The 19,549-nt window shown below is 35.9% G+C and overlaps 1 long non-coding RNA gene across 3 annotated transcripts in view; it reads right to left on the bottom strand.

The window, feature by feature from the left end:
• The window catches only part of LOC147602241 (uncharacterized), a 59,941-nt gene that overhangs the window by 21,997 nt on the left and 18,395 nt on the right, over positions 1-19,549 (bottom strand). For all 3 annotated transcript variants that reach the window (XR_015257498.1, XR_015257500.1, XR_015257499.1), the window contains exon 2: positions 2,744-2,864. This is a non-coding gene — a long non-coding RNA (uncharacterized LOC147602241). The remainder of the gene's footprint in view (positions 1-2,743; positions 2,865-19,549) is intronic.

Raw genomic sequence — 19,549 nt, forward strand, 5'->3', positions numbered from 1 at the left:
TAGATCATTGGTTTAAGCAGTGTCGGATCCAATAGGTGGGTATTTTCGTTTGGACCAGTCCAGGAGTTTGTACATGTCTGTCTAAACAAGCTTCCCTAAATTCACTGAGAGTCCTAGGTTACTACTTCCCCTTTGTGTCTTTTGAAAATGAGGTGAAGCTTCTAAGACACTTTGGTATTTTAGAAATTTTTACTCAGGATTTTTTTGTTTGTTTATATTAAAGCAAGTTTTCTCTTCCATTCTTCCCTGATTTTGGTTTCTTTCAGTTGATTTGCTTTTGTTTTTAATTTTTCTTTTAATCTAATGTTTTACTGATTGTTAAAGCAAAGAAGAAAAGAGGAAAACTCGACAATTAGGAATTTGTGATTCTTGTTAAATATTAACACTGATGCTATTTGGCAGGGCTTTTATTTTGAAGATGTTGGGTTTTTCTTCAATGACAAAGAGGATACAAGTTCTTAAAAGGTGAAAAAAAATAGAAGATGTTATAAAATAAAATTGGCAAAGGGGCAAAGTTCCTCTTGTGCTCTATGGGTAGCTGCTGTGTTTTGTAGTGCAGTATGTACTGCAGAAATATTTTAGTTGCTCAGATACAGGTGCTTTTTAACGGCTGTATTATGATGATGTGTTGATAAATGTTTTATTTACATAAATTGAACGAAGATTTATGAAAAAAATTCCAAACATATAAAAAAATTATTTGGATGTGCTGTGCGTAAAACAATTTTGTGCTTAAATGTGGTGATCATCATCTGTGATGGAGAATCTATACCTTCCTTCCAGACACTTCCCCAGAGGGTTCTTGCTGTAAAATTGATGAAATAGTACATAGATAAGACACTTCTAAATAGTCAATAGAAACTATTCTTCAAAGGCAGGAAAGGTCACATAGGACAGGCTTTTGTATGCAAGATACTTAGGAGTTGTTTTCAGCGCAGTTTAGAGTAGGCAGTTGCGATGGATTGTGCATGAGCCAGAGCAGTCACTTGAAGACCATGAGCCAGCTGGATTGTAGGAGCCAAGCAGAGCAATGGTCTTGCCCAACCTAGCTGAAGATCTGTGTAACGGAAGCTCTCACTGACCATCCAGTTTAAGAGATCTTAAACTTGTCTTCCCTGCAAGCATTATTCTAATTATTCTAATTAGGGTTTTTTTTTTTTAATAAAGGCTCTGCCTATTCACGTCTGTGTAACAGGTCTCAGGTATACTACCGTAATCTGAGCAACAGTCTGGGCAGATTCTCGAAAGAGTTTGGAGGCTGATTTGGCATCTAGCAATGGATTTTTAGATTTCAAGAGGTCAGAGAATTGGAAACAGAGAAGACTTGATTTTCTAAAATGAGACCTGTGAAGTGTTAAGCACTTTTCAAAATACACACAACCAGGTGGGAGTTGATCGGTCTGTGAAAATCTGGTGCTAATTGCTGCTGTCCCTGCATTGTAGGGGACACAGGCCTCCAGACTGAGTGGCCGGTTACAATATGACTCCACAAACCAGTTAAGGTAAATGCAAACCATTTAACATAAGTTCCAGAGGATGTCCACTGCTCAGTGAAAAAAAGATAATATGAGATAATTCCTTAGAAGGAGGAATGTTTGAAACTGGAGCTGATGATTACATGTCTTTCAACATTTCTTTTCAATATTTCTTAAATATTTATTTGTTTCTTTAAAATTATTGCTGTTTCTGAAACATGATAAAAATTATTGTATCAATTATTGCCATTATTTTCCATTGGGGAAAAATGCCTCCTGCTTAGTGTGTGTGTGCTGGTTTTGGCTCGGATATAATTAATTTTCTTCATAGTAGCTAGTATAGACCTATGTTTTGTGTTTGTGCTGGAAACAGTGTTGGTAACACAGAAATGTTTTATTTACTGCTGAGCAGTGCTGAAAGTCAAGGCCTTTCCTGCTTCTCACACCACCCCACCAGTGAGTAGGCTGGTGTGGGACACCAAGAAGCTGGGAGGGGACACAGCTGCGACAGCTGACCCCAATGGACCAAAGGGATATTCCATACTGTGTGATGTTATGCTCAGCATATAAAGGTGGAGGAAGAAGAAGGAAAGTGGGAGGATGTTCAGAGTGATGACGTTTTCTGTTCCCAAGTAACCATTATGTGTGATGGAGCTCTGCTTTCCTGGAGATGGCTGAACACCTGTGTGCTGATGGGAAATAGTGAATGAATTCCTTGTTTTGCTTTGCTTGTGTGCATCTTTTGCTTTACTTATTAAACTGTCTTTATCTCAACCCATGAGTTTTCTCACTTTTACTCTTCTGATTCTCACCTCCATCCCACTGGGGGAAAGTGAGTGAGTGGCTGTGTGGTTGTCACAGAAGAAATATTTCACATGGTTATTATTTAGCAACAATTTAAGATTTATTAATTATGTAAGGTAAATAAAAGGTTAAATTTAGCAGCACTTAATCAGTAACCAATTTAAAGAGTAAGAAAGTAATTCAATGAAATATGCTCTGATTAGAACAGTGATTTAATTACAGATTCAAGAATGACAATATTCACACTAACTTACTACAGGGTATCCTAAATCAATATATGTATATATAAACACAGAACACACACAAACACAGAGAGATACTTGGATCCAATGAAATATCTATGTAAAGGGTACTAGACTGCAGTTAAAAGTTTCCTCTTTTCTTGGTATGGGCAGAGAAGTGAATAGAGGAGACTAGCCAATAGTTAAAAGTTCTTGCTTCTCAAGTTTAGAGTCAATACTCACAATGCATTGGCAGTCTTCAATGGGCAATAATTGAGTCTCAAGAAATCAAACTTCGCCCTGGCCTTTTGTCAACTTCACCAGCAGACAGTCCTTAAACCTCTTTGGTCTAAGGAGGCTGTGCCTGAAAGGCATCCCAAGTCAGGGTAGATGTTAGTCACAGCCCGCTGCAATCCAGGAGAGATCAATGGGTTTCAATTAGGGTTGCTATTTATAGGGATCAAGATAACTGACTTTCATCAGGTAGTTTTCCATGTCAGCCTGACTCAGATGGCAAAATATTCTGGTGCTTTTCCACTAGTTGTTTCTGGTATCACACAGCTGAGTTTTGAATTGAGCTAAGATGTGCTAGGTTGCCAGGAGAAAATAGATTGTTATTATTATATTCATTGTTTAAAACACGAATCAGGTGCATCAAGGGGGTGACCTAACCCTCTGATTCACCATATTCATGGTCTGTTCCAGGCTTACCCTAGGTTGGTATGAGGCACAGGAAGGAAGGAATCACACCAAGCACCAAGTTGCTCAGGAGGGGGGCGGAGGGGGGTTGTATCACCACAGTGGTTCTTAGTTGCCAGGTAGGATTAAACCACAATAGCATGGCACAGAAAATCCTATGGTTGCTGCCTAATAGTGTAGAACACACAGTAAGCAATTATAAAATGTCCCATTGTATGACTCCTTCCTCTCTTCTCTGATTAGAGTTATTTTTAAAACTACATATTGATTTCCTTCTTTCCACTTTAAAACTCCCCGGAAATGACCTCCTCTGTTCTGCAAGGACCCGTGTTTATAAATGGTGGCTCAGTTTCACAGTCAAGTAAAAGTCTTCTATCGATCCCTGAAGGACCACTGATGAGTTCCTCAGGGACCTGGGGCCAGAATGGGAAGTGCTGCTGTAACAAGCACCCTTTGAGAGAAATACTGTGTGAAATAAAAGAGAGAACCTGCAACATATCCTTAAATTTATATTCCCATCAGGATTTCAGATAAAGCACACAAGTCTCCTGGACTTTAATTACATTTTTGTCATTTGATAATAGTTCACTTGGGATACTGCTATAGGAAACCAAGAGAATAGAAAGCCGCAATCAACTTAGAATAAATTCTATGAAATCCTCCTCATTTCCTCATTTTAGTCAAAAAAAAAAAAAAATTTGATTCCTCACTTGAGAAGATGTCATTGTGGGAAGAGGTCCAAAAACACCTGGATTCTCAACTTAAGTGTATTCTCATTCTAAAATATAACCTTCCTTGGGTGCTTCTTCCCCCTTTAGTTCCCGGTGAAGATGCTGGGATGTTGTCTAAAATAACAAAGATGGAGTTTGTCATGGAAGACAAATACTTTTTTTTATACTAGCGCCACTGCAGCATCAGCATTAGAAGCCACATATATTTTTATGAATACTTTTTTTTTCCCACTTCAATAGATAAGTCAGAGCTGCATAGAAAATACTGCATGGAGGAAGGACACATGAAGGCGATAAAATTTAGGAGACCCAAATGTTCCGCAAGTATTAAATTTACTAAGCATGTTTTTATTCTTTAATGTGAAGAAAATGTGCAAGTGTTATTGTCTAAAATGAGGTGTTGGAAGGGCAAAAGTGCTTTCATACAAGATTGGATGTGTGTGTGTTTGGTTTTAAATTGACTGAGAATATCTGACATTATGTCTCCTTTTCCTGAGTTTTGTCAGTTGTACTGTGAAGCACATCAGTGAAAAAGGTGATTCCTTTGGAAATAAAGAACTACAGATTTTGTTTTAATCTTCACAAAACTAGGTAGAGGTTAAAATCAATGTATCGAGATATTTATTATAAAGTGAAAAAGAACTGTCCCACAAAATGTTTCCTTCCAGAAGCTGAAAAAAAAAAAAAAGTCAGATTTTTCATTTACAGGAGTTCTTGTGTGCATACATTGGCTGTGTTTCTGTTCCAGACTGAATTGAGAAGTCAACCCAATAGTCTATTCAGCATGGTAATTGGCTTTTGCCATGGCAAGGTGCACTATTGTTTAAGAAACCCAATGGTATTACATGGATTCTAATACTTTACCACCATATGAACAACGTAGATATCACTTTTAAGTCTGTGACCTTGAAAGAAGCGTAAGATCTAAAGATTAACCAAGATGAATAGAGAGTTATATGGGCAGAATCCAGTAAAATGTCCTTTTCATTTTTATGATTGTCAGAGAATGCTTGAAGCAATTTTAAAAAATATAAGACCTTATCATCAATTTCTTCTGCTGGGCAAGGCAAAATATTTTTTTTTGCATGTTTACTAAAGTAATAGCATTTTAGCTTTGGTTATGAGTTTAAATGTATTTAGATTATAGTAATTTATGTTCCTGGGTGTTCTAACTTGCAGGAGTTATCTAAGTATATTGCTAAACTTAGTTGATCAGTGTTTTCATCTTTAGGGGGATGGAAACCAGCAAGAAATCAGGCGGAAAACACAATCTGAAAGTCCTATGGCACAAGACTTCATCAGATGTAAAGTGTTATGGCTCTAAATTCACAGAATCACAGGATGACTGAGATTGGAAGGGTCCTCCAGAGGTCAACTGGCTCAAGCAGGGCCACCTAAAGCCACCTGCCCAGGACCATGTCCAGACAGCTTTTGAATATTTCCAATTCACTGTATATGGAGGAGGGATTGGGAAACAGTGAGGAGAGAAAGGGATTTATTTCTATGTATAAGGGTCTCTCGCAAAATTTACACATCACACTTTCTGTAACTATGGTTAGTGACAGCAAGCGAGCATGACGCTCATAGTCATACGCCTATATGACTGTTAAAAAGCTAACACTTTTAGATAAGCTTTTAAATAGACTCACGGATTGTGGTGGTAAAATGTGTGAGTGAGTAGTGAGAAAATTAGTAGTAAAACTGTATACCTTTAACAAATTGTAAATCCCTTTTAAGTCTACTGAAGTTGACTGCAGCAGTTTTGGTGATAATATGAACTGAGCCTAACAGGAACAGTAGAATGAGACGGAATCCCCCTTCAAAAATTCCTCTTCATTCTTTTAAATGATACTACCAGCAGCAGCATTAGGGACATCTTTGTATTTAGATAGAGTCTGAATGTTTTCTGGAACTGATTATGTTCAGAGATGCCTGCATGGTTGCTGCTGCATCTGCCCCTGGCTGGTGGAGATGCTGTGCTGGGAAAAATCATCCTGAGAAATGCAGCAAGATTCAGGTTGGAAGGGAAATATGGAGGTCACCTGTTCCAGCCCTTGCTAATTGTCTCCTGAGTAGTTGGCTTCCTACCATTACTCCGTTTTACCTGTCATTTGTCTCTTTGCCAGGGAGGACTGATTTCAGAAGCCGTCAGGCTCAGAGATGCCCTCCTATCCAGCTGCACTGGGGACCCAATGCTGCCATGAGGAGTGAAATAGTAGAAACCCTTAGAAAAAAGTTATTGTTTTTGCCAATGCTTAACAAATCATTTCTGTTCAAAGAGAAGTGAAAAACCAAACTGTTGCAAACTACTGAACTGTATACAAAACCATCATATTTTGTAAGTATAAATCATTTAACTTCTCACGTTTCCAATAGTTAAATGGTAATACAATCCACTTTGTATGTGTCTGCTTTGATTTTTTGCTTTTAAGCAGTTGTTTCTTACTTTTTGGTGAAGAACTTTTCTATATCAAAGTAATTAGTTTCGTGGTATCATTAGAATACAAGTACTTTGGTATTTTTTTTTGTCAAATTCTGAAATATATATTGTCTGGGTTAGCTTCCAAGATTTAAAAAAGTGTCATACCAGCAAGTAGCATGCTTGAAGATAATAGCAAATGAATGGTCATGAAGAATTTAGTTCAATCTATTTTAAAAGATACCCCACTGAATTGAAGGGTGCAGCATATCTAGATGGCAGATGGTTGGGAGATGGGTAAACACATGTGAAGGCAGAACATGGCTCTAAAGAAACGTGTGTGTGAGTGACATTCTGACAGGTCTGCTGTAAAATTTCTCTAGCATCATGTTATTATTAAATCTGAAATTGATTGAACTTCAGTCTATTTTTAATATATTTTGAGTGTGTCTAATTTAAAAAGGCAATGGTTAAAAAAAGTCCAGAAAATCTGAGGAAAAAAAGAGAAAAAAGTAAAATTGTTTCAATCTAAACATGTATAAGTAAATAAAGATTTTCGTTTTTCTCTCCACTGCCCCCCTCAAAAGAAATAAATTACGAAAACATGTCTAAAGTAATTACATATTTTCAGCACCATATTGCAGAAATGTAGAATAATATTGTCATTAAGATGATAAATGGTTGCAGGTGTTGTATCTGTAAGGAAAGAAAAAATTAGGCCTGTAGTCTTTATGAAGGGAGAAATTAAGCCATGATGGAGGCGTTTACTCTTCTGGGGGAAGTACAGTGGATGCAGATGCAACAAAGCTGTGGAGAGTATGAGTTTTAAATATGTTGTTTCTTACAGAGAAAATTTTTGATGTCTGAGGCAGAAAAGATTTGAAAGCTTTGTAACCTTGGCTATGTCAAATGCAGTTTCATACATAGGAAGAAAATTACATGCATGCTATGCCTATGTTAGCATGGCCTCCAAAGTTATGTTGGACTGGATGAGATATGAAACTGTTTCACTGTCCTTCGACATTGTGCCTCCAGCCCAGATCTTTGAATAACACTTTCATCACTTCTGCTTCTTTCATGTTTAGAAGAATGTCTTAATCCACATGGTGTAGACACATGACCTGTCACAATCTTTGATGTCATTCAAACCAATTTAATTGTAGGATGCTCTAAAGAGTGCTGTCCATTACTTCAGACTAGTACCTATGGTGGGTTATGGGCTGGCCATTGTCTGACTCGACAGAGGTCAGTTACTTAGCTGAAGAATTTGTGATACAGATCTTGGAGTCTCAGGTTCAGTTTCCCTGCATCAATGCAGTTGGAGATGATAATGCCAGTATTGCTCATCACAATGACATTTTAAGTGCTATGAACTGTGGAGATTTCACCTGCTATGTCTTTCTCCCCTCCAGGATCAAATGTTCCATTGCTCCAAGAAGCAAAATAGCAGCTGCTTACAGCAACTCAGATGAAGCCAACATCCTAGTCTTGATAGAAGCTGGAAGTCGTAGATTTGCATCAGGTGTAGCAGTACTTAGAGTTGATTGCTTGCTGTTAATAAACAGAGGGCAGCTCTCAATTCAAATCAGCTTGGACGTGTCCCTTGCTTTTGTCATTGCCCACGATGACACAATGTTCTGTCTGATGGAGACTGCAAGACAGAGAGACCATCACCAGAACAGTCTGTTTTCCTTTACCTAGCAGGAATGATAAAACAAAGAAAACTATGAGTACTTCCATTTTCAAAGCTCTGTAAGGATTGTTTTTCTGTTCTGTTCTTAGCAGCATTTCGAATAGCTGTAGGAGGTGCTGAGATATTATGAACTTTGACATCAATGATATGCAGATGTAATTTTTTCTGCTTATTCTTTGCAGTGTAGGAAAACATTGTTGCCAACTTAACCCAGGAACTGGCTCGTATTTGTTAGCAGATGAGGAACAGCTCGTTGAAACCAAACCAGAAAAAGGCTGAGCTGCTGCTGGCTGGCAAAAGTGCCCAAATAGGACCCCTGGACATATTCAGAAGCAATAACTGAAGAAATGTTGTTGCTGTTCTGGTGGTATTTCCAGTTTGACTTAGAACAGGCAATACTAAGTATCTGATGAGAACAACTGTGTCTGAAATTTCTAGAATGGCAGAGTAAAATTGAAGTGCTTAAATGTTTTGTGTAAAGATCCAAACTTCTGGAAGCCATCCAAAGCAAGCTTACCTTTTGGGGTTTGTCAATTACTAGTACCGTTTGTGCACTTCTTCTTGAACAGCAGCTTCTACTGCTGTCTAGGATGGACATATATAGTATCAAGTTTCCCAGACAGAAAGGTATTAAAGAAGTGTTCATCTTTTGGTGAACTTACAAACTGTCAGCTTTGCATTTTAGCTGGAGAAAGAAAAGTGAAAAAAAAAATAGTACTACATGGGACATTTTCTACTATGGAAATTTATTGAGGTTTGCTTTGTAGAAGTGGCTATCGTGTGTAAACAAAAGTTACAAACTCCCGAACACCAACCTGAATGTTCTTAAAGGAAAAATGTAATTGAGTTCAAGTACCTAGAATTGACAGAATATGTAGCTTTGAGTGACATTTCTAATAACCGAATTGAAATAAAGCAGTGACACAAGCATTCTCCTACTCAATCAAAGGGAAAATGCCCTTTAACTTAATATAGAGTGGCATTAAGTTAGAAAGTATTGTTATATACATATCTAATTTTTTTTTTGTGTACTTGACTAATTCTATTGATGTTTGATCTTCATGAGATTAATAATTGCTGAAAAATCATTCCTGGTTTGTGGACATATTATAGGAGTTGTTTACATGATCATTCAGTACAGAAAAGGCAATGGGTTATCAACTTTATTTTAAAAAATCCAGTGACAGAAGGGGTAGTAAAAGGGAAGGCATTATGTGAGTAAATACATTTCTGACATCTAAACATTCATACATGTTTAATAAGAATCATTGAGTTCAGGTGGAATCAATGTATTTAGTTATATGTGTGAACTATCTTGCTTTAAATGTGTAGCATATTTTATAACATTTTTCTGCCTGAAGTTTCCTGTACGTGCAATAATATAATATAATATAACATAATATAACATAATATAATATAATATAATATAATATAATATAATATAATATAATATAATATAATATAATATAATATAATATAATATAATATAATATAATAATATATATGAACGTTCTAACCAGAGCTACTATATAAGAACAGTAATAAAAGACTGTGCACACAAAAATGATGGTGGGATTCTGATAACTTGTGAACTTCTGTCTGTGTTTAATATTGTTGTGGTTTACCCAAGGGAAAAAGAAAGTAACATCTAATATAATGTGAAAGAGTACATTTAGTTCTGTGAAGGTTGTCTCAATATTTTGCAGTTTCCAAGTTACATTGTTTTTGTTAGAATGAATGTCTCCTTAATGTTGGGATGTTTCGGAGATAAAACATAGAATGCAGTTACCCTGAGTTACTGCTACCAGTATTTCATACTTTCTAGTGTATATATGTGTAAACTTTGCTTGCAATCTAAAATGACAGTCTAGAGAGTGGAAAAGTAAACTAGCTTAATCTTTATGTGTATACTTAATAACATATTTGCATTATTTATTTGGAAAAAAAAGTTAATAAGAAAGCTGTTCTGAGTCAGTAACCTGTTACTCATGAAGAGGATGCCCAATATTATGCATCTCTGAAATGTATTAGTTGAAGATATAAAAACTTGCAGTGGCTGAAAATGACGCAACTAAGTTGAAACTAATAGTGAGACTTCAAATGTTTACAGTTGTAGTAATTAACCCTGGAACAGATTAAGTAGAGATGTGATAATTCCTCTTTGAAACAGAGCCTGTAAACTGAGAGTGGGTGTCTGTCTGAAAGATACATTCCTATGTCAAGTTCAGCCATGAACTTGACACAGGAATGGCTGAAATAAGTGATATTGCTTCTGTTGCGCACAATGTCTGATCACATTCCCAAAATGGCTGCTTCTAGTTTAAACATCTGTGAGTTTCCATGTGTCTGTCTTGCCCATATGTGAAGAGATGGAATAATACTGTGGCATAAAGAAAGGAAATTCTCTTAGACATTGCTATTAGAAAAATGATGTTAAATAAATTAAATTGTAGGAAATCAGCAAGCTCAAACACCACTCAAAGTTTTAAAGACAGACAGAAGAATGATTGAGCTACTAATGTGATTTAACATGTAATTTATGTTGTCTGCAAGGATATTGACTTGTAGTTATAAAATGTACTTGAAGATGTCTGAAAGTTGTCCAAATAAATATGGACAATTAGCTGTTGGGGAAAAAAGAGAGATCAGAAGTCTTGTCTGACAGGAAGTTAATTTACTTGCCTACATTTTGTGATTGCAATTTTTGTGGTTTTCTGTGTGGGTAGAATAGCATGAAGTAATTTTGCACCAGTTTTAGATAACTACATGAATGCTCTTTTTTAATAGTCTCAAATTTATGGAGAGGTGCATATGATATGTGTTTAATTCTAATCATCCCTTGAAGAATTAGATGATAGTCCTTAGTTAGAAGTGAAATACTGGGCTAGATGTACACACAAGATGTTCTTGTGTTTGCTATGCCAAAATCATGTGTTTCTATGGCAACAGAGTTAATCTATACTGTTTCAATTGGATGAACCCTGATAAATTTTGCTACCTAAAGTAATCTTAACTGTAGTTCCAGTGACATTAGATTACATAAAATAAATTGTCTGAGTCTAGTCTTTGTCACTATTTAACCAACATGAATTAAAGAATTTGAGTAAGGTAACACAGCAGTCCCTATTCAGTACTACATTGTGATACACAAAAACTGCTTTCTCTAAATCATGTTTTCTTAGCTGCTGAAGTAACTAAGTCTAACCAATCTGACTCTTCTTTTCCTTTTATCTGATCACTTGCAATGGATGCATTTTGAAATTTAACCTCTCTAAAAATTAAAATTTTAGTTGAGGTGCTTTGCCACACAGCCTTTCAGAAGTTAGCTAGGAAGGCACCTTCACAATATTTCTAAGCTTAACTCCTGCCACTCTGGTCAGTGAGCCCCTTAGAAAAACACAGTCTTGTATCCAGTTCCCATAGGTATCCAGATCCATCAAAGGCTTCAACTCAGCCTTGTCTAGTGTGCCACCAGTGCAGATGCATTGTAGTTTCATCTCTTAGGAATATATCGTTTTGAAGCTGATAAAGACACTACAGATTTTTATGTGTAAAAGAAAAAAGGAAAAAGGAAAAAAAAAACAAACAAAATGCTCCTTTTCAGTGCAAGGAAATGCAGATCTCCATTAAGGAATGACTGCATATCATGCATGTCTGCTCTTTGTATTTTTTGGCCTTAGGCTGTGGCTTCCTAAGGAGTCAGGGATTTGTTCCCTGTGGCATTTCCTGGGCAGCAGAAGCCTTATTTCCTGTGAAGTTTCCTTCTTCAGATGAACATCTCTGCTCCTGTAGTTATTTCTCTTTCCAGATCTGCTCTTGGCCTTTGTCCTCAAAACATGGCTTAAAACTTAAAAAGGAACTTACACAGCTTTCAAATTTCTTTGTCAAATGACCTTGGATGAGTTTCATCAGTGTATTATATATTTTTTTTTTAAGTGGTTTTTTACTTCACTTTCCCTTTAATTCTTCAGGTCTGGAAGTGTAAAGCAGCAAAGACAACTTCTTTCATTCATAGCTTGTGCCAGTTGGTTGAAGAACCATGAAAATTTAGGGACATCACCTCTGTCATAGGCATAAGATTTATTTTTCATCTCTACTGGATTCTAGCTCACTTGGGAGGAAAAGGACAGCAGACTGGATAAAAAAAAAACCAACTGATTTCCAGCATGAAGTTCATACCCTAATGCAAATACTGGCAAAAACCTAACCAAACTTCATACACATTATATGAGAAGGACGCCTTGAAATACATAATACTCTCAGATACAAGCAACCAAAATACTCCTTAGACCTCATTTTAAAACTGCAATTCAATCAATATGCTCCAGATGGCATATGATGATGATAAAATTATGCATGTGCTACTTTAAAGGATGGAATACACAAACAAAAGTACCTTGTTAACACAAAGCCTCTGGAAGCCGCCTTCAGGACTGACACAATAATCTGTACACACAGAAAACAAACAAAACTTTTGACTCTTTAAAATAGATAGTGTTTTGGGAAAAACAAACAAACAAAAGAAAACAATGCCTGTGCTAATCTCAATTATAATGCAGGAAACACAAATGTTTGAAGAATTACCATCCTTTATATGCTAATAAATATTGAATGGCAGATGGTTTCCAAGCAGATAGATGATTAATTTGGCCCTAAGTTACAAAGAAATACAATATATGTGACTTGTTATGGGTTGATATTACTTGAACAGAATTAGAAAGGATATACAAATAACATCTCTTAAAGACATGCTGTGCTACTTTTTGGCATTCTAAGTAAAAATTCTCCTTGTGATTAGTCCTAATTAAAATGGATGCTGCAAACTGCGAAGGGCAACCGTATCTGAAGATTCATGTGCTTAAATTTCAAGAATAATTCCATGAGACATCATACATGCCTGTGTATAGGACATAAGATAGAAGACAATTTGCTGATTGCATTTTAGCAACTAATCAAAACCCATATTGCATAAAAAATGTACCAACTAAAATTATAGAATTTGACAAGGCTTTTGAATTGTGGGATAACATCTATATGTCGAGTGAAATACTTAATTGTACAGTATGTAAGTGATGATTCTGACTGTGCTGAATGAGGACTGTTTTTGAAAAATTACAGAAATAACACAAAACAATTTCTGGAACTTCTACAGTTTCAGTGTTAATACAATTTCTTACAAAAATTCAGTTATGTTACAGCAACCCTTCAAAGGACTTGCAAATTATCCTTGCTTTGCTGACCAAAAGGCTACTTTCAAACCTTGTGAAAATGGTTTTCCTGAAGCACTGGGCCCATCTTAGGCTAGGCGAACCGTAAAGCAGTTGTCTAAAAGCAACAGAAAATGGCACTCTTAGAGCAGCTTTCCCTACAACAACCCTCTGAAGCATATTTATTTTGAATAGTTTGTTCTGTATTCTAGGTGGTTTTAGATAAATGCCACAGCAATGCTCTTTGTAAATGCACAAATCTAGGTAAGTACTGTATTGTGCGAGGGGGCAAGGTTTACTTTTTGTAGTTCCACACATTGATTCTGATGAACATTTCATGCAAAAGGAGTTTCTGTAGTAGAACATTTCAGAATTCATGAATAGTAATTGAGCCCTTTAGTTCTGTGCTAAACTTAAATCCATTATTCTCCATTTAAAGCAGACACATCATGTTGCTCTACAGAACACTGCTCTGTCAATTCAGTGCTTTTTTTTTTTTCAGTAAGCTGGGCTAGAATATTAAGCACTCTGCTCTCAGTGTTCTTGCTGTGCTCGGCACATTTGGATTCTATTTGAAATAGGCAAATAACAATTCTGTTGTTCGTAATGAATAGCCTATACGTGCATATGCACCTTGCCTTTGAAAAGGGGAGCATATATTATTTGCCACATCTTGAATCTTTGGCAACCAGTTCGCTTCATTTCCTTTCTTTCTTTCTTTCTCTCTCTCTCTCTCTCTCTCTCTCTCTCTCTCTCTCTGTACATAAGCACTGAAATGTAAAATGTAATAAAAGTCCCTGATGGATTTCTGTCTTCTATACCAAAAAAAACCCAGCATTCAAAGTGTACATATTTTTTTCTGTCATAGACAAATTAAAGAAATGCATGTAAAAACAAAGAGTTAAGTAAAAACCATTAAAGTTTCTAAAAGTCCCCTTCCATGCTGAAAATTTTTAAAGCATTTGCTAGAATGTAGCTATTAGTGTGCCTAGGTTTTAGTATGCTGATGCAGCCAGATGTCTGTCCATACCTTGCTAGCAGAGATACAATTCATTCTCTTCCAGTACAACTCTTCTGTTGCTGAAGTTCTATGAATACACAACTTAAACTCTGCGAGCATGTCCTGTTAAGTTTCTGCACTAGAAGGATTTTATGTTTACCATAAGCAATAAATAACGCAATTTTGCTTAAATGAATTATCTCATTTGAGAATGGTGTGCTAAGCTGAATTTTATAAAAGCATGCCAAAATCTTAAGTTTCCAGCCTCTCAATTTTTTCCCTGTTAGCTACAGTCCTGTTACATTTAGATCTCCATTTATAAGGTTTGCCTACAGAGAAGCTGGGGGGAGGAGGAATTGAATAGACCATCTGAAAAAAAATAATCTTTTACTTAACACATCTCCGACATGGATTCCTATGACTAAAAGAAATAATACAATAAAATCTCTCATTTCCATCCTTAGTGTCAAGTAATTCTAAAATAATGAGATTATAAGGAGAAATTGTTATGATGCTTACACGGCAAGCCACACAAAGTGTGATATTTCTCTCTTCTGTACCAGCAAATTTGAAATACAGTTGTATGGAATAGTTCTCTGCTTCTCTCTGAGCCACTTCTTTTCGTATGGGGTTGAGATATAAACCTATTGTTTCTGCCTGCATTAGCTGAGGGTATTTTTTTTCTGTGTATCAAGTAGATGTTAAGGTAAAGGCAATCAGCAAAAAGCTGAAGCTGCCAACATTATGATGATGGTTTAAAACCTAAGGTTGTTTAAAATGGGCATCACAAGGCTTTAACAGCAATTAGCAAAAGTTAGACTGAAATGCCTCTGTGAAACAGTCCGTAGGGAGAGAGTATACCCAGAAAATGTTCTTCAGCATAGCACATGTGGGTTCCAGCTCTCATACCACCCATTTATACTTCTCTTGCAACTGCTGATAGCACTAAATAAGCTACATGTTTTATCTGGAGTGGTAACACAAATGTCCTCAGTTTCCAGACAGCTAGCAGGACAAAGCAGCTTGAGAAGTCTCAATATTGCAGTCTCACCAGCTCAGGAGATGTTAGTGAAGTGCTTTAAGACTGCCAATTATAACTGTCTTGTTTGAACTGAAAGATGTCTGAGGAATGGTGATGCTAGTTTAGAAAATAATTTAAAATGCAAATCACTGTCTTGCCTCACAATCAATTTTTTAAGGAAATAAGAAGGTAACAATTCGGAATTTAAAGACTGTAATTTGAATTAAATATTAATATTTGGACACTTGGATTGCAAAGGTAATTGACCCAGAGCCTTATGTAGTGTACAAAGTAGATGCTCAAAAGGAAAAGTATTTTTTTTGGTCAGAAAATGGAGACATTCCGCTATGGACTGGGTTCTGTTCCTTGCAGAGGTCAAACCAGTGTCTGTTTGAAAAATTCATGATCCAGAAAAGGTAATTTTTAATGAATATTTATGAGAGATGTCCTTTCTTATCAGAGCTGTGCAAGTTTTCAGAAGCTTGCCACTAAGTCTGGCTTCTGATTTTTAGCAAAAATCTTATGAATTCAGTCAGAGAAAACAGTCAGGTTACATTTTCGTCTAACTTTTTCTAGCTTTTTCTGGTATGTATCTTTTTGCATAGTAAGATACATCACTGTGATGCTTGTGTAATGTATAATATACAGGTGGAGTTTTTTTTTCTGTAGGAGACTAGCACTTTAAGAAGGTTAATTTTTTAAAATTAATTCTGTTATTTCAATGTTAATAACTTAAAAAAAATCTTCATGAAAATAAACATAAGTTGATGAGTTTTTATAATTAATTTTTGTAATGAAGTGTGTATAGCTAGAGTTGCTGAAGATCAATAACTAGAAGGCTTTTCTAGAATAGTTTGCTTTTTTGAGTCTCAGATCTTAACTGCAAAGCCTTAGAGTACTGCCAAACTATAGGTACAATGAATATTTATTTTTCAGTTGCTTTTGGTTTAAATATTATTGCAGCATCTAGAAAAGTGTGTTCGTAATGGCTTTTAAGCACTATGTGTCTGGAAAGCTTGTTTTGTACACGGCAGAGAAAAGAGGGGTCTGGAGCCAGAAGTGCTCTGAGGTGCAGTGATTTGCCAAGGCCATGTGACAGGGAAAGGCTGAAGTATTATCATGACCAGATTCCAGAGCAAGTCTTGTTGCCTTTAAATAAGTTCATGCAAAATATTTCAAGAATAAATATTGCTCCTAAATCTAGATAGAATAATAAAAAAATAATTAGATTCTGATTTCCTCTCACAATTATACAATTTACAGTTAAACAATTATAAAATATACAATTACACTTATTTTCCTCTCCTCTCCCTTTTTAATACCTTTTGTGTGTTGAAAAGACTTCACGTTTTTGTGTCACTTAATTTCTCACACATGAGAGGTTTAGCTAACAAGTCCTATCCTCCTCACCTGAAAATGTTTTTTAAATCTTTAATATTTTATTTATTAAGTATTTCATTTTGCTTTATAATATAATGATGTTATTTTAAATAATGCATTTTAAAGCATGCAATTTGATCAGAGCAATGCATCTTTTGTATAATGCCACCTTGCTAGATGTTGTTACTCCTGGTGACTGTCCTGGGGCCAGCATCAAAGAGGCAGATGTTTAAGGTACGTTCAGTGAGGAAGGACTCTGATAATGCCACTGGCATCTGAATTTCTGCTCTGCCTGCTTAATAGTTTCCTTTTATTTCTGACCCTCTGGGCTGGCTCCCCCTGGAATTTCTTTCAGAGTTAATCCCATGTGGATGAGAATTATTCATGACTTAGTTTAATACATGAGTACAATTCTCAGCTGGTATGTAAGCAGACATAGAGGTAGTACATTGTCTCAGGGTTCTTTTTAATGCTCTAGCTGGTAAATGCTGACTTTGTAGACAATATCAAAAATAGTGTTACCTTTCAATGGAGTCTGGCAACATCCTGGCGGAAAACAATCACTTCACAATAAGATTTTGGGTTTCTTCTGACCTTTTGAAAGATTTTAATGTCAATTATGTGTATAAAATATACATTTAACTGAAAAATTAGGGAAATGTATATTAATAGGAGAAATAGAATCTGATTTGAATGTCCAAAATCATAGTTGAGTGTATTTGATATCTTATGGGGAACAAGGAAAAAACAAAACAACCAACCCCCTAAATGAGTAATAATTACAAGTAAATTTTCAAAAATATATAAACAAGGTAATTTCAATAGCATTTAGGATACCCAAGAATCCACAAGCCCCAGTGACTGTCATTGAATTTAGATCTAAAACTGTTATTGTGATGCTTACTTGTGAATACCTAATAAATAGAGAAGGAAGAATCTTGGAGAACAACTGGTTTTGGAAAATAGTGAAGGCAAGTCTGTGACAATCTGTTTTGATTATCTGCCCTTGTTTTAGTTAATTATTTCTAATGGATTTGACGAAAAATATAATAGAGTGTCTGGTGTAAATCTAACCACTATATCTCAAAAGTCACATTGAATTACAATAAAATGTTAAGAGACTAAATCTAGAAAATTATAACAGAGTTAAGGTCTTCTGTTGCTTATGTTAAACCTGGGTGACACTGTCTGTGCCATTTCCTGCCCCCGTTGATTATGTGTTTTTCCTCTTGCATCAATGAATCAATTAATGCATTGGAAAGAGTAGTTGTGTGCCCATCTTAGTGACGGTTTCTCCTGTGCCTTCACTGCTCATGCATAATTTAACTTTGAGAAGATCGAGTAGGAGTGATGGTTAACCTGACTGCAACCTTCCAAAATAGGTTAATTTGATGAGGAAAATCATGAAGCCTTTATTATTGGATTGTTTGTTGGGTTTTTTTACCCCAAATAACTTTGCAATGGTGCTTGTGTTCCTGAATAATAGGAAATATTCTCAAAGTGCAAAAGAAAGCATCTTTTAGAAATAAGTACATAATGAGATAATGCAAGTGGCTACGAGCCAACAGTATTTTTTTCTACCTCTTCCATGTACCTTTCGTACAGTGCTACATCTACATACAGTTTGTTTCTCCTTTATTCCCTCTTGTGCTATTTGGGACTATGTGCCAAAGTTTTGTGCATGGAAAATAAATAGTAATATACTGACAAATCATAATAGCACTTTATTTTTTCTCATCAGTGAATGCAGTTAAGCCTCATCTTTAATTGATAGCTTAACAGATTAGTCCTATTTAAGAAACCATTTATACCAGGTTGAAATATATGCCTTTCCGTACTGGGCAGTCTCTTACTCCATTACTACCTACCCTCCTCCTTCACGCCCCTGCTGCACTGACTTCTTCACTCATGTTTTGGTTGCTCAACTTATTCTGGCTGAACTCTGTAGATACCATTCAATAAGCTGAGAGAAATGTATCTTCTCCTCAGGTCAAATGCTTTTAAGAAGCTGCTAGTTTCCAGCTGAAAAAAAAAAAAAAAAGGTAAAAGCTTTGATACTCTGGGTCTATCTGGTTGGCAGGCTCTGGATAAGCAAAATAACAGAAACACCATCTTTTTTTTTTTTTTTTTTCCTTCTTTTCTCCTTTCTTCTTCTCTACCATCTAGAGATAAAGGTGAAAGGTCCTTTCTTTTACAATTCAACACTATACAGATGAATTATTGCAGTAGAAATGCAAAAGAGTATCTAAACACCTTCAACAGTGACCTGAATTTTTGAAATTACTTGTAGGTTTTAGAGACAAGAGAAATAGTAAAAGTATCCCCAAGAGGATTTTTTTTTCTTTTGGTAGGATCTGTAAATCGCTCTGCCAGAAGCCAGAAGGAGGATCCTCCTTGTCATCTCATTTTGTGGGTGCTCTAAGAGCAGAAACACGCAAACAGGCGCATGTCTGATGATGGAGAACAGTCTGCTGGCAGGAGGACTGGTGACATACACCCTGAAGAAATGGGTGCAAGACCAGTATATGCTTAGGGTCATTAAAAATCTTGCTTTGTTGCTGTATATAGCAGTATGCAGTGTGTTGCCAAATGTTTGAGGGGAGGGGGGAGATCAGAAATTTGGGAAATCAGTGTCAAAACTCAATTGCTAAAGAGATTATGATTAATCTTAACTGTCTTTAATAGCTATTTTTGACTGCAGATTTTTTTTCTTAACATAAATGATTGTCTGCTAGCTATAATTTTAAAAATATTCCTTTAAAATGGAAGTTCTTAAAAAATCCTGTTGGGAAAAGCTTTTGTGCTCATTTTGGCCTCATACTTGAATTGCCATCTGAGTTTTTTCTTACATATACTCATTGTTGAGCTCTGCTCCTGGTACAATGAAATAGTTAAGCAT

This window comes from Chlamydotis macqueenii, chromosome 1, assembly GCF_036417535.1.
Source record: "Chlamydotis macqueenii isolate bChlMac1 chromosome 1, bChlMac1.mat, whole genome shotgun sequence".
Classification (NCBI taxonomy): Eukaryota; Metazoa; Chordata; class Aves; order Otidiformes; family Otididae; genus Chlamydotis; species Chlamydotis macqueenii.